This window comes from Neomonachus schauinslandi, chromosome X (genome assembly GCF_002201575.2).
Source record: "Neomonachus schauinslandi chromosome X, ASM220157v2, whole genome shotgun sequence".
In the NCBI taxonomy this organism is placed as follows: Eukaryota; Metazoa; Chordata; class Mammalia; order Carnivora; family Phocidae; genus Neomonachus; species Neomonachus schauinslandi.
Window position 1 is genome coordinate 75,407,614 of NC_058419.1, and position 16,969 is coordinate 75,424,582.

Below are 16,969 nucleotides of genomic sequence, written 5' to 3' on the forward strand. Positions count from 1 at the left end.
TGCTGCTCTCCTGAGCACCAGCATCTCCTATAGAGGAACTTATACCCACATTTTGTGCTTGGTTTTTGTTGCTGCTGTGCAGGCAATACCCCTTGAGCTCTAGTGTCCAGGGGGACTTGCATTCCTGGGTCTCATGGGAGTGTAACAATAGTAAAGAAAGTTCTTGACAGGCTACAACACCCAGAACACTGCACAGACAGCAGACTGAAGCATACCTCAAGCTTTCTATGAAAGAGGCTTACTTGCTCATTCTGGAGCTTCAGCATTAGGGGCATGTTTCAGATTTGGCACACATCTAGAGGCTACAGAGATGCTCTCAGAGAATATAGGCTGAGGGATGCCATCTTTTTGCTTTCCCTGTGTCTTGCTACAGTTCACTGGTATCTCCCATAAAGGAGTTTAGGCACTCCTCTGGAGCCCTGAATTTTGCAACTGCCACCCAGAGGACACTTCTAGATTGCCTGGCTCTGATGGACAGTGGGGCTGATGCTTGTTTTCCCACAGGACTGTATATATTTGCATACTTTATTTTTTAAAAAAGATTTTATTTGTTTATTTGAGAGAGAGAGTGAGCAAGAGAGAGCACAAGCAGGGGAGGGACAGGGGGAGAAGGAGAAGCAGGCTCCTGGCTGAGCAGGGACCCTGACATGGGGCTTGATCCCAGGACCTGAGCCAAAGGCAATGCTTAACTGACTGAGCCACCCAGGTACTGCAATACATTTGCATACTTTTAAGGACACTGTCTGAGGGTCTGTCTCCCAATCAGCTTGAATCTAGGTGCTGATTGAGATCCGTCCCTTCAGGACACTAACAGGTTTTGGCACACCCTCAAAAACAGGGAGCTATTAAAAATAAAATAGGCTGCTTGGATAATCACAAACATTTGAGAGACAACCAAGAGCCAGAGCAGGGGTGAATGATAAGTTTCATGTCCTACCCAAGGCCAAACCTTTAAGACTGGGAAAGGTGGCTATTTCATCTAATACATAGACATCAACACAGAGAGTCAAGCAAAATAAAGAAACAGAAAAATATGTTCCAAATGAAATAAGATAAAAACTCAGAAAAAGATCTTAATGAAATGAAGATACGTAATTTACCTGATGAAGAGTTCAAAGTAATGCTCATACAGATGCTCACTAAATTAGGGAAAAGGATGGATAAAAACAGTAAAAAACAAAATGTTCAAAAAAGGCATAGAATATATAAGAAAGTATCAAACAGAAGTCACATAACTGCACAATACAATAACTGAATTGAAAAATACACTAGAGGGGTTCAATAGCAAACTAGAAACAGAATAGATCACTGTATTAAAAGATAGGATGGGGCAGAGCAAGATGGCGGAGGAGTAGGAGACCTGGATTTTGTCTGGTCTTAGGAATTCACCTGGATAGGGATCAAACCATTCTGAACATCTACAAACTCAACAGGAGATCGAAGAAAAGAATAGCAACAACTCTCTGAACAGAAAAGCGACCACTTTCTGGAAGGTAGGACGTGCGGAGAAGTGAATCCGAGGCGATATTCGGGAGGATAGACGGTGGGGGAGGGGCCTCCGTCAGCCTCTTCTGGCAAGTGATAGAGCCTCAGAGCACAAAATCGGAACTTTTAGAAGTCTGCTCCGCTGAGGGACGTCGCTCTGGTGGCTAAGCTGGCGGTGGAACCCTCGTGGGACAGTGTGGTCTCAGGACCCTCAGGGTCACAGAAAGACCGGGAGTCCCTGAGTGCCATGGAGCTCCCAGGTATCAGAACAGGGAAGCTGGCTGCGGAGACGGAGACTGGGCGCGGGCTCTCAGCTCGGGGTTGCCATGAACCATGATCCGTGGCACAGTCGGGCCCCTGCTCCTCCAGCAGGGACCCAACAAATGGCAGATCCGGGGAGACTCCCCTTCCTCCCCGGGGAGGAGCGGCGCGGGAGTGCACCGCAGGGATCTGCTGGGTTTGGAGACTCCACACCGAGTCTGGTGCCAGACATAGAAATGCTCAGTCACAGGCCAGGTGAGCACGGAGTGCGGCTGGAGACCGGGGAGACGGGAGTGACTGACTGCTTTTCTCTGGGGGCTCACTGAGGAGTGGGGCTCCGAGTACTCAGCTCCTCGGGGGTGGAGATTGGGAGGCCGCCATTTTCACTCTCGGCCTCCAAAGCTGTATGGGAAGATTGCAGGGAACAAAAGCTCCTGAGAGCAAACCTGAGCAGATTACTTAGCCCGGACCGGGCAAAGGCATTGCAATTCCGCCTCTGGCAAAGACATTTGGGAACCACTACAACAGTCCCCTCCCCCAGAAGATCAGCGAGAACAGCCAGCCAAGACCAAGTTTACCCATCAATGAGAACGGCAGAACTCCAATGCTAGGGGAATAATGCACATAGACTCCATGGCTTTTTTACTATGATTCTTTAGTCTTTCAAAGTTAATTTTTTTTTGAATTTCTCTTTTTCCGTTTTTCAACCAACATCTTGTCAATCCCTTTTTAAAAAAACATTTTTATTTTTCATTTTTAGAGTCATATTCTATCCCTCTATAGTAGTTACCCGTATTTTTGGCATATTTATATGTTGTTCTCTCTTAAAAATTTTGAGATAGTTTCTTCTTTTTTTTTTTTTAAAGATTTATTTATTTATTTGAGAGAGCGAGAATGAGAGAGAGGGAGAGAGTACATGAGAGGGGGGAGGGTTAGAGGGAGAAGCAGGCTCCTCGCCGAGCAGGGAGCCCGATGCGGGACTCGATCCCGGGACTCCAGGATCATGACCTGAGCCGAAGGCAGTCACTTAACCAACTGAGCCACCCAGGCGCCCCTGAGATAGTTTCTTCTAACAGAACAAAATATACCCTAAATCTCTAGTGTATGGTTTTTTTTCTACTCTCCTGCCTGATGACATTCTCTCCCTTTGTTTTTGTTTTTTTTAATCCTCTTCTTTCTTTTTTCAAACAACTTCTTATGAATTCATTTAATAAAATTTTTTATAATTTTCATCTTTACAGTCATATTCCATCCCTTCATCATATCAACCCTTATTTTTGTACATATATGTTTTTTTTTCTTTAAAATTCTGGGAGGCACTTTCTTCTAACAGACCAAAATACACCCAAAATCTAGTGTGTGGCACTGATCTATGTACCAGCATGATCATATTTGATCATATTCTGTTTTTTTTTTGTTTTGTTCTGTTTTTGTTTGTTTTTATCTTTATCTTTATCTTTATCTTTTTCTTTTTTTTTCTTTTTCTTTTTTCTCTCTTTCCTTTCTTTTCCCCCTGCTTCAGGTCTTTTCTGATTTGTTTAGAGTATATGTTCTGGAGACGTTGTTACCCTGTTAGCATTTTGTTCTCTCATTAATCTATTCTCCTCTGGACAAAATGACAAGATGGAAAAAATCACCTCAATAAAAAGGACAAGAGGTAGTACCGACTGCCAGGGACCTACTCAATATGGACATTAGTACGATGTCAGATCTAGAGTTCAGAATCATCACTTTAAAGATACTAGTTGGGCTTGAAAAAAGCATGGAAGTTATTAGAGAAACACTTTCTGGAGAAATAAAAGAACTAAAATCTAACCAAGTCAAAATCAAAAAGGCCATTAATGAGGTTCAATCAATTATAGGGGCGCTAACTGCTAGGATAAATGAGGCAGAAGAGAGAATCAGTAATATAGAAGACCAAATGATGGAAAATAAAGAAGCTGAGAAAAAGAGAGATAAACAACTACTGGATCACGAGGGCAGAATTCGAGAGATAAGCGATACCATAAGACGAAACAACATTAGAATAATTGGGATCCCAGAAGAAGAAGAAAGAGAGAGAGGGGCAGAAGGTATATTGGAACAAATTATAGCAGAGAACTTCCCTAATTTGGGGAAGGAAACAGGCATCAAAATCCAGGAAGCACAGAGAACCCCTCTCAAATTCAGTAAAAATAGGTCAACACCCTGACATCTAATAGTAAAACTTACGAATTTCAGAGACAAAGAGAAAATCCTGAAAGCAGCTCGGGAGAAGAGATATGTAACCTACAATGGTAGCAACATTAGATTGGCAACAGACCTATCTACAGAGACCTGGCAGGCCAGAAAGGATGGGTAGGATATATTCAGAGCACTAAATGAGAAGAATATGCAGCCAAGAATACTATATCCAGCTAGGCTGTCATTGAAAATAGAAGGAGAGATAAAAAGCTTCCAGGACAAACAAAAACTAAAGGAATTTGCAAATAGGAAACCAGCCCTACAAGAAATATTGAAAGGGGTCCTCTAAGCAAAGAGAGAGCCTAAAAGTAACATAAACCAGAAAGGAACACAGACAATATACAGTAACAGTCACCTTACAGGCAATACAATGGCACTAAATTCCTATCTTTCACTAGTTACCCTGAATGTAAATGGGCTTAATGCCCCAATCAAAAAACACAAGGTATCAGATTGGATTAAAAAACAAGACGATCAATATGCTGTCTGCAAGAGACAAATTTTAGAGCCAAAGACAAAACCAGATTGAAAGTGAGGGGGTAGGAAACCATTTACCATGCGAATGGACACCAAAAGAAAGCTAGGGTGGCAATCCTTATACCAGACAAATTAGATTTTAAACCAAAGACTATAATAAGAGATGAGGAAGGACACTATATCGTACTTAAAGGGTCTATCCAACAAGAAGTTTTACAACTGTAAATATCTATGCCCCTAACATGGGAGTAGCCAATTATATAAGGCAATCAATAACAAAAGCAAAGAAACACATCAACCACAAGAAAATAATAGTGGGGGACTTTAACACCTCCCTCAATGAAATGGACAGATCATCTAAGCAAAAGATCGACAAGGAAATAAAGACTTTAAATGACACACTGGACCAAATGGACTTCACAGACATATTCAGAACATTCCATCCCAAAGCAACGGAATACACATTCTTCTCTAGTGCCCATGGAACATTCTCCAGAATCGATCACATACTAGGTCATAAATCAGGTCTCAACCGGTACCAAAAGATAGGGATCATTCCCTGCCTATTTTCAAACCACAATGCTTTGAAACTAGAACTCAATCACAAGAGGAAAGTCAAAAAGAACTCAAATACATGGAAGCTAAAGAGCATCCTACTAAAGAATGAATGGGTCAACCAGGAAATTAAAGAAGAATTAAAAAAATACATGGAAACCAATGAAAATGAAAACACAACTATTCAAAATCTTTGGGTTGCAGCAAAGGCAGTCTTAAGAGGAAAGTATATAGCAATACAAGCCTTTCTCAAGAAACAAGAAAGGTCTCAAATACACAACCTAACCCTACACCTAAAGGAGCTGGGGAAAGAACAGAAATAAAGCCTAAACCCAGCAGGAGAAGAGAAATAATAAAGATCAGAGCAGAAATCAATGAAATAGAAACTAAAAGAACAGTAGAACAGATCAACAAAACTAGGAGCTGGTTCTTTGAAAGAATTAACAAGATTGATAAACCCTTGGCCAGACTCATCAAAAAGAAAAGAGAAAGGACCCAAAACAACAAAATCATGAATGAAAGAGGAGAGATCACAACCAACACCAAAGAAATACAAACATTTATAAGAACATATTATGAGCAACTCTATGCCAGCAAATTCGATAACCTGGAAGAAATGGATGCATTCCTAGAGATGTATCAACTACCAAAACTGAACCAGGATGAAATAGAAAACCTGAACAGACCTATAACCACTAAAGAAATTGAAGCAGTCATCAAAAATCTCCCAACAAACAAAAACCCAGGGCCAGATGCCTTCCCAGGGAAATTCTACCAAACATTTAAAGAAGAATTAATACCCATTTTTCTGAAACTGTTCCAAAAAATAGAAATGAAAGGAAAACTTCCAAACTCATTTTATGAGGCCACCATTACCTTGATCCCAAAACCAGAAAAAGACCCCATCAAAAAGGAGAATTAAAGACCAATATCCCTGCTGAACATGGATGCAAAAATTCTCACCAAAATACTAGCCAATAGGATCCAACAGTACATTAAAAGGATTATTCACCACGACCAAGTTGGATTTATCCCTGGGCTGCAAGGTTCGTACAAGATCCTCAAATCAATCAACGTGATACAATACATTAACAAAAGAAAGAACAAGAATCATATGATCCTCTCCATAGATGCAGAAAAAGCATTTGACAAAGTACAGCATCCTTTCTTGATTAAAACTCTTCAGAGTATAGGGATAGAGGGTACATACCTCAATATCATAAAAGCCATCTATGAAAAACCCACAGTGAATATCATTCTCAATGGGGAAATACTGAGAGCTTTCCCCTTAAGGTCAGGAACGTGGCAGGGATGTCCACTATCACCACTGCTATTCAACATAGTATTAGAAGTCCTAGCCACAGCAAGCAGATAACAAAAAGAAATAATAGGCATCCAAATTGGCAAAGAAGAAGTCAAACTCTCACTGTTTGCAGATGATATGATACTTTATGTGGAAAACCCAAAAGAGTCCATCCCAAAACTGCTAGAACTCATACAGGAATTCAGTAAAGTGGCAGGATATAAAATCAATGCACAGAAATCAGTGGCATTCCTATACACCAACAACAAGACAGAAGAAAGAGAAATTAAGGAGTTGATCCCATTTACAATTGCACACAAACCTATAAGATACCTAGGAATAAATCTAACCAAAGAGGCAAAAGATATGTACTCAGAAAAGTATAAAATACTCATGAAAGAAATTGAGGAAGACACAAAGAAATGGAAAAACATTCCATGCTCATGGATTGGAAGAAAAAATATTGTGAAGATGTCAATGCTACCTAGAGCAATCTACACATTCATTGCAATCCCCATCAAAATACCATCCACTTTCTTCAAAGAAATGGAACAAATAATCCTAAAATTTGTATGGAACCAGAAAGACCCCGAATAGCCAGAGGAATGTTGAAAAAGAAAAGCAAACTGGCGGCATCACAATTCTGGACTTCAAGCTCTATTACAAAGCCTTCATCATTAAGACAGTATGGTACTGGCACAAAAAGAGACACATAGATCAATGGAACAGAATAGAGAGCCCAGAAATGGACCTTCAACTCTATGGTCAACTCATCTTTGACAAAGCTGGAAAGAATGTCCAATGGAACAAAGACAGTCTCTTCAACAAATGGTGTTGGGAAAATTGGACAGCCACATGCAGAAGAATGAAACTGGACCATTTCCTTACACCACACACAAAAATAGACTCAAAATGGTTGAAAGACCTCAATGTGAGACAGGAGTCCATCAAAATCCTAAAGGAGAACACAGGCAGCAACCTCTTCGACCTCAGCTGCAGCAACTTCTTCCTAGAAACATCACCAAAGGCAAGGGAAGCAAGGGCAAAAATGAACTATTGGGACTTCACCAAGATAAAAAGCTTTTGTACAGCAAAAGAAACAGTCAACAAAACCAAAAGACAACCGACAGAATGAGAGAAGATATTTGCAAATGACATATCAGATAGAGGGCTAGTATCCAAAATCTATAAAGAACTTATCAAACTCAACACCCAAAGAACAAAGAATCCAATCAAGAAATGGGCAGAAGACATGAACAGACATTTTTCCAAAGAAGACATCCAAATGGCCAACAGACACATGAAAAAGTGTTCAACATTGCTCAGCATCAGGGAAATCCAAATCAAATCCTCAATGAGATAGCACCTCACACCAGTCAGAATGGCTAAAATTAACAAGTCAGGAAATGACAGATGTTGGCAGGGATGTGGAGAAAAGGGAACCCTCCTACACTGTTGGTGGGAATGCAAGCTGGTGCAACCACTCTGGAAAACAGTATGGAGGTTCCTCAAAAAGTTGAAAATAGAGCTACCATACGATCCAGCAATTGCACTACTGGGTATTTACCCCAAAGATACAAATGTAGGGATCTGAAGGGGTACGTGCACCCTGATGTTTTTAGCAGCAATGTCCACAATAGCCAAACTGTGGAAAGAGCCAAGATGTCCATCGACAGATGAATGGACAAAGAAGATGTGGTATATATATACAATGGAATATTATGCAGCCATCAAAAGGAATGAGATCTTGCCATTTGCAATGACGTGGATGGAACTGGAGGGTATTATGCTGAGTGAAATAAGTCAAACAGAAAAAGACATGTATCATATGACCTCACTGAAATGATGAATTCTTAATCTCAGGAAACAAACTGAGGGTTGCTGGTTGGGGGGTGGGGTAGGAGGGATGGGGTGACTGGGTGATAAACATTGGGGAGGGTATGTGCTCTGGTAAGTGCTGTGAATTGTGCAAGACTGTTGAATCTCAGATCGGTACCTCTGAAACAAATAATGCAATGTATGTTAAGAAAAAAAAAAAGAAGAAGATAGCAGGAGGGGAAGAATGAAGGGGGGAAATCAGAGGGGTAGATGAACCATGAGAGATGATGGACTCTGAAAAACAAACTGAAGGTTCTAGAGGGGAGGGGGTTGGGAGGATGTGTTATCCTGGTGATGGGTATTAAATAGAGCACGTTCTGCATGGAGCACTAGGTGTTATGCACAAATAATGAATGATGGAACACTACCTCTAAAATTAATGATGTAATGTATGGTGATTAACATAATAATAAAAAATTTTAAAAAGTCAAAAAAATAAAAGATAGGACAGAGAGATTCACCCAATCAAAACAGGAAAAAAATGAGCAAAAATGAAGATAGCTTAAGGGGCTTATGGGACAACTTTAAGCAGACCAACATTTCCAATAGGGAAGTCCCAGAAAAAGAGAAGAGAGAGAGAAAAGAACAGAAAAGTTAATTGAACAAACAATGACTGAAAACTTCCCTAATCTGGAGGAGGAAACAGACATAAATGTACAGGAAGCCCAGAAATTCCAAATAACATGAAAGAAGACCCATAACCAAAACACATTATAATTAAAGTGTCAAAAATTAAAGACAAGGAGAGCATAATAAAGCAGCAAGAGGGGCTCCTGGGTGGCTCAGTTGGTTAAGCATCCTACTCTTGGTTTCTGCTCAGGTCATGATCTCATGGTGGTTAGATCAAGCCCTGCACCTGGCTCCATGCTCGGTGTGGAGTCTGCTTGAGATTCTCTAGTCTGCCCCTCCCCACCTCTCTCACTCTCTCTCTCAAATAAATAAACAAATAAATAATTTTTTAAAGCAGCAAGAGAAAACAAACAAACAGAAAAACCCTTATTACATACAAGGGAATCCCCACAAAAGTATAAGCAGATTTTTCAGCAGAAAGTTTGCAGGCCAGAAGGGAGTGATATAATATATTCAAAGTGTTAAAGAAAAAATATACTTCAAAATAAATACCCAGCAGTTATCACTCCAAAGAAGCAAAAGCTAAAGGAGTTAATCACCAGTAAACTCATTTTACAAGATATGTTAAAGGGGCTTCTTTACGCTGAAATGAAAAGATGCTAAGTAGTAACAAAAAATATATGAAACTATAAATCAAACTGGTAAAGGTAAATATATAGTACAGGTAATGGATTAATCACTTATAAAGCTAGTATAAAAATTAAAAGACAAAGGTAGGAGAAATAGTTGTAATTACAATAATTAGTTAAGGGATACAGAATATAACAAGATGTAAAATATGACATCAGAAACATTAAACATGCAGGGGCATAAAAATGTATGCATTCAAATGTAAGTTGTTATCAACATAAAATAGACTTATAAATGTAAGTATGTAAGTCTCATGATAACCACAAAGCAATAGTATATACACAAAAGGTAATGGAAAAGGAATTTAAACATACCACTAAGGAAAGTCCTCAAACCAAAAAAGAGAAGAAAAAAGGAAACAGAGGAAGTACAAAATAAGCAGGAAAATTTAACAAAATGACAGTAAGTACATACTTTTCAATAATTACTCTAAATGTAAATGGACTAAATTCTCTAATCAAAAGACAACTTGTAGGGGCGCCTGGGTGGCTCAGTTGGTTAAGCGACTGCCTTCGGCTCAGGTCATGATCCTGGAGTCCCTGGATCGAGTCCCACATCGGGCTCCCTGCTCGGCGGGGAGTCTGCTTCTCCCTCTGACCCTCCCCCCTCTCATGTACTCGCTCTCTCTCATTCTCTCTCTCTCAAATAAATAAATAAAAATCTTTAAAAAAAAAAAAGACAACTTGTAGTTAAATGGATAAAAAAATAAATAAAAGACCCATCTATATGCTGCATACAAGAAACACACTTCAGATATATGCACACATACAGACTGAAAATGAAGGGATGGATAAAGATATTCCATGCAAATAGAAATCAAAAGAAAGCTGAAGTAGCTATACTTGTGTTCAACAAAATAGACATTAAAACAAAGACTGTAATGAGAGACAAAGAAGGGCATTACATAAAGATAAAGGAGTCAATCCAACAAGAAAAATATAATATTTGTAAACATACATGGACTTAACAAAGGAGTACCAAAATATATAAGACAAATATTAACAACCCTAAAGGAAGAGTTAGACAGCAATACAATCATAATAAGGGATTTAAATACCCCACTTACATCAATAAAGAAAATCATCCAAACAGAAAATCAATAAGGAAACATTGGCTATAAATAGCCTGTTAAACCAGATGGATTTAGTATAGAACATTCCATCCCAAAACAAAAGAATACACATTCACCTTCACAGAATACACATGGAACACTCTGCAGGTTAGATAATATGCTAAGCCACTAAAGGGTCTTAAAAAGTTTAAGATGACTGAGTCATCTTAAGCATCTTCTCCAGCCACAATGGTATAAAGCTAGAAATTAATTACAAGAGGAAAGTTGGAAAATTCACAAATGTGTGGGGCTTAACAACATGCTATTGGGCAATCAAGGGTTCAATTTAAAAAAATTAAAAGAGAAATTGGAAAATAATATCACCAGACAAATGAAAAAGGAAATACAACTTACCAAAACTTGTGGGATGCAGCAAAAACAATTCTATGAAGGAAGTTTATAGTGATAAATGGGTACCTCAAGAAACAAGAAAAACCTCAAATAAACAATGTAACTTTCAATCCTAAGGAACTAGAAAAAAGAACAAATAAAGGTCAAAGAATAACAAAGATCAGAAGAGAAATAAATAAAATAGAAACTAGAACGCCAATATAGAAAATCAATGGAAGTGGGCACCTGGGTGGCTCAGTTGGTTGGGCGACTGCCTTCGGCTCAGGTCATGATCCTGGAGTCCCGGGATCGAGTCCCGCATTGGGCTCCCTGCTCAGCAGGGAGTCTGCTTCTCCCTCTGACCCTCCTCCCTCTCATGCTCTCTGTCTCTCATTCTCTCTCTCGCAAATAAATAAAATCTTAAAAAAAAAAATTTAAAAAAAAAAGAAAATCAATGGAAGTAAGAGCCGGTTCTTTAAACATATCAACACAATAGACAAGTCTTTAGTTAGAACCACCAAGAAAAAAAGAAAGGTGAACTCGAATAAATAAAATCAGAAATAAAAGAGATGATAAAACTGTTACCATGGAAATACAAATGCTCAGGGGCACCTGGGTGGCTCAGTCGGTTAAGTGTCTGCCTTCAGCTCAGGTCATGATCCCAGAGTCCTGGGATTGAGCCCCACATTGGGCTCCCTGCTTGGTGGAAAGCCTGCTTCTCCCACTCCCTCTGCTGCTCCCCCTGCTTGTGCTCTCTCACACTCTCTCTGTCAAATAAATAAATAAAATCTTAAAAAAAGAAATATAAAAGCTCATAAGAGACTACTATAAACAATTATATGCAAACAAACAGGACAACCTAGAAGAAATGGAAACATACAACCTTACAAGACTGAACCATAAAGAAATAGATAACCTGACCAGACTATAAATGCAATTTGCTATAAATGCAATTGAGTCAGTAATCAAAAAAAGCCCAACAGACAGAAGTCCCAGACCGGATGGCTTCACAGGTGAATTCTACCAAACAATTAGAGAACAGTTACTACCTATCCTTCTCAAACTATTCCAAAAAATAGAAAAGGAAGGAAAACTTCCAAATACATTGTATGAGGCTATTATCACCCTGATAGAAAAAAACAGATAAAAACACCACAAAAAAAAAAAAAAAACAGGAGAGAGTGAAAACTGCAGCCAATATCTCTAATGAGCATAGATGCAAAAATCCATAACCATATAGTAGCAAACAACATTCAACAATACATTAAAAAGTTATTCACCATGATCAAGTGGGATTTAGTCTATGTATGCAAGGGTGGTTCAATATTTGCAAATCAATCAAAGTGATATTTCACATCAACAAGAGAAAGGATAAAAATCATATAGTCATCTCAATAGATGCAGAAAAAGCTTTTGACAAAGTAAAACATCCATTCATGATATAAACTCTCAAAAAAGTAGCTTTACAGGGAACAGACTTCAACATAATAAAGGCCATAGATGAAAAACGCACAGCTAACAGCATACTCAGTGGTGGAAAACTGAGAGCTTTTCTTCTCAGATGAAGAATAAGACAAGGATGTCCATTCACATCAACTTTATCCAATATAGTACTGGAAGTCTTAGCCACAGCAATCAGACAAGTAAAAAGAATAATAAGCATCCAAATTACTACAGAAAGAACAAAGCTTTCACTATTTAGAGATGACATGATATTATATACTTGAAACCCTGAAGACTCCACCAAAACAACTGCTAGGACTGAAAAATGAATTCAGTAAGGGCATTGGGCAAAAAAATAAATGTACAGAAATCCAATGTGTTTTTATACAGTAATAATGAAGTAGCAAAAAGAGAAATTAAGAAAGCATTGCCATTTACAATTGCAAGAATAAAATATCTAGGAATAAACTTAACCAAGGAGGTGAAAGACATATACTTGGAAAACTATATAATATTGACGAAAAAATTGAAGATGATGTGAACAAATGGAAATATAGTCTATGCTCATGAATTGGAAGAATTAATATTGTTAAAACGTCCATATTACCCAAAGCAATCTTCAGATATAATGCAACCCCTATCAAAATACCAAAGGCATTTTTCACAAAACCAAAACCAATAATCCTAAAATGTGTATAAAATCATAAAAGACCCCAAATAGCCAAATAAACCTTGAAAAAGAACAAAGCTGAATGTATCACAATCCCAGATTTCAAGACATACTACAAAGCTGTACTAATCAAAACAGTATGGTTACTGACACAAAAAAGACACATAGATCGATAGAACAGAGTAGATTGTCCAGAAATAAACTCACACTTTTATGGTACATCAAAGGAAGCAAATATATACAAGGGGGGAAAGACAGTCTCTTCACCAAATGGAATTGGGAAACTGGACAGCTACATGCAAAAGAAAGGAACTGGACCACATAGTTACATCACACAAAAAAATAAATTGAGAATGGAATAAGGACCTAAAAGATCTGAAGCCATAAAATTCCTAGAAGAAAACACAGGCAGTAATTTCTTTGACATTGGGCATAGAAACATTTTTCTAGACATGTCTCCTCTGGCAAGGAAAAGGAAAGCAAAATTAAACTATTGGGACTGCACCAAAATATAATGCTTTTGCACAGAGAAGGAAACCACCAATAAAACAAAAAGGCAACCTACTGAATGGGAGATATTTGCAAATGTTATACTTGATAAGGAGTAGATACCGAAAATATATAAAAAATGTATACAACTCAAAACCAAGAAAACAAACAATTCAATTAAAAATAGGTAGTGGATCTGAATAGACATTGTTCCAAAGAAGACATGCAGATGGTCAAGAGATACATGAAAAGATGCTCAATATCACTCATCATCAGGAAAATGCAAAATAAACCACAATGATATATCACTTTACACCTGTCAGAATGGCTAAAATAAAAAAAGACAAGAAATAATGTGTTGTCAAGGATGCAGAGAAAAAGGAAAACTCATGCACTGTTGGTGGGAATGGAAATTTGTGCAGACACTGTGGAAAACAATAAGGACAATTCTAAAAAAATAAAATAAAATAAAACAAAATAAAATAAAATAAAGATAGAATTGCCAGGAAGGGGGAAAAGATGGCAAAGGAGTAGAGAACACTATTCCAACTGGTCCCCAGAATTAAGCTAGATATCTACCAGACCACTCTGAACACCCACGAAATCAGGCTGAGATGTAAGAAGATAGATCTAAATCTCTACAAACAGATTATCGGAGGGAGTTGGTTTCGAGGTATGAAGCAGGGAGCCGTGATTCCACTGACAGATATCAGAGGATAAACGGAAGGGGGAGGAAGCCAAACTGTTGGGATCTTACACCGCCAGTGAGTGATAGCCTCCTGTACTGGGGATAGGACATAGACTCGCCGACCAGTAGTGGTGGGGAAAAGAATTTAGGGCAATGCCCCAGATGGAAACCTGGAGCAGCAGGGCCTTGTGTGCAAACTGGGGGCAGCTGGAGGTTTCAGAAGCACAAAAGGAAGAGAAGTGCCCCAAGCCCTGATATGGAGGCAAGGACTGGGAGCCCTGCTGAGGAGTGCACAACACAGGACTGCAGTTTATAGCAGCACAGACAGAAACAGAGATAGTGTGGCCTGCAGAGCTCATTGAAGAATAGACTGTGATCTCTCTGCTCTGAGGCAGAGGGTTGAAAATGGTCTCTTCTACTCTGACTCTCAGAAGAGATGCAGAAAGCCACCAGGGAAAGCTGCCAGAGAACAAAAGCCCCCAAAGAACAGTTTTCACTGGGCCCATCCCTCACCACAGGGAGCGAGGCAACTCTGCCCAAAAAGGGTTGCCTGAGAAACAGAACAGCAGGTCCCTCCCCCAGAAGACAGGCTGGGAAAACAAGAGGCCATCAACCCTAAGGTCCCTAGAAAAGGGGTGCAACTTGCTTGGGTTGTGGTCAATAATTTGGACTCTATACATTCCCTCAACCAGCCTTCAACAGAAGGACTACAAAGAGGAACCCACAAAATAGGAAAAACTCAGAGACACAGATTTACAAATGGATTCATATATAACAAAGATGTCGGAGGTGGAATCCAGGCTAGCAACTGTGAAGACAATAGCTAGAATGGAGAAATCAATTGATGGCAACATAGAGTCTTTAAGGGCAGAAATGAAAACAACTGGCAGAACTTAAAAATGCTATCAATGAGATCCAACCTAATCTAGGTAATCTAACAGCTAGGGTAAGCAAGGCAGAAAAACGAATTAGTGAACTAGGAGACCAATTAATAGATAAAAAGGGAAATGAGGAGGCCAGGGCAAAACAACTCAGAATCCATGAAAATAGAATCAGAGAAGTAAGTGACACCATGAAACGCTCCAATGTTAGAATTCTGGAATCCCTGAGGGGATGAAGAGAGAGAGAGGACTAGAAAATATTTGAGCAAATCGCAGCTGAGAACTTCCCTCATCTGGGGAATGAAAGAAACATTCACATCCTAGAGACAGAGAGGACCCCTCCCAAGGTCAAGGAAAACAGGCCAACACCCCGGCATGTAATAGTAAAACTTGCAAATCTTAAAACCAAGGAAACCATCTTAAAGGCAGTTAGGGGGAAGAGATTCCTTGTGCACAGAGGAAGGAACATCAGAATAACGTCAAACCTATCCACAGAGATCTGGCAAGCCAGAAAGGCCTGGCAAGACATATTCAGGGTACTAAATGAGAAGAACATGCAGCCAAGAACACTTTATCTGGCAAGGCTGTCATTTAGAATGGATGGAGATATACAGAGCTTCCAGGACCAGCAGAAACTGAAAGAATATGTGACCACTAAGCCGGCTCTGCAAGAAATATTAAGGGGGGTTCTATAAAAGGAGAAAGACCCCAAGAGTGATATACAGCAAAAATTTACAGGGACAATCTATAAAAACAAGGTCTTCACAGGCAACATGATGACAAATAATTCATATCTTTCAATAATCACTCTCAACGTGAATGGCCTAAATGCTCCCATAAAACGGCACAGGGTTGCAGATTGGATAAAAAGACAGGACCAATCCATATACTGTCTACAAGAGACTCATCTTGAAAATAAGGATACATGCAGACTGAAAGTAAAGGGATGGAGATCCATCTTCCGTGCCAGCAGACCTCAAAAGAAAGCTGGGGTAGCAATTCTTATACCAGACAGATTAGATTTTAAACTAAAGACTGTAGTTAGAGACACAGAAGTACACTATATCATTCTTAAAGGGTCTATCCAACAAGAAGATCTAACAATTGTAAATATCTATGCCCCCAACATGGGAGCAGCCATCTACATAAGCCAACTGTTCACCAAAATAAAGAGTCATATTGATAACAATACATTAATTGTAGGAGACCTCAATACTCCACTCTCAGCAATGGACAGATCATCTAAGCAGAAAATCAAAAAAGAAACAAGAGCTTTGAATGACACACTGGACCAGATGGACCTCAAAGATATATACAGAACATTCCACCCTAAAACAGAATACTCATTCTTTTTGACCACACATGGAACTTTCTCCAGAACAGACCACACACTGGATCACAAATCAGGTCTCAACCAATACCAAAAGATTGAGATTATTCCCTGAATATTCTCAGACCATAGTGTTTTAAAACTGGAACTCAATCACAGGAAAAAAACTGGAAGAAATTGAAACACTTGGAAGTTAAAGACCACTCTGTTCAAGAATGTTGGGTCAAACAAGAAACCAAAGAAGAACTTAAACAATTAATGGAAACCAATGAGAACGATAACACATTGGTCCAAAACCTATTGGATACTGCAAGGGCGGTCCTAAGGGGGAAATACACAGCCATCTAATCCTCACTCAAAAAAAAAAAAAAAAATAGAAAAATCCCAATTTCACCACCTAACTCTACACCTTAAAGAACTAGAGAAAAAGCAACAAACGATGCCTAAGCCACGCATTAGAAGAGAAATAATTAAGATTAGAGCAGAGATCAATGAATGAGGAACCAGAAACACAGTAGATCAGATCAATGAAACTAGAAGTTGGTTCTCTGAAAGAATTAATAAGATCAATAAACCACTGGCCAG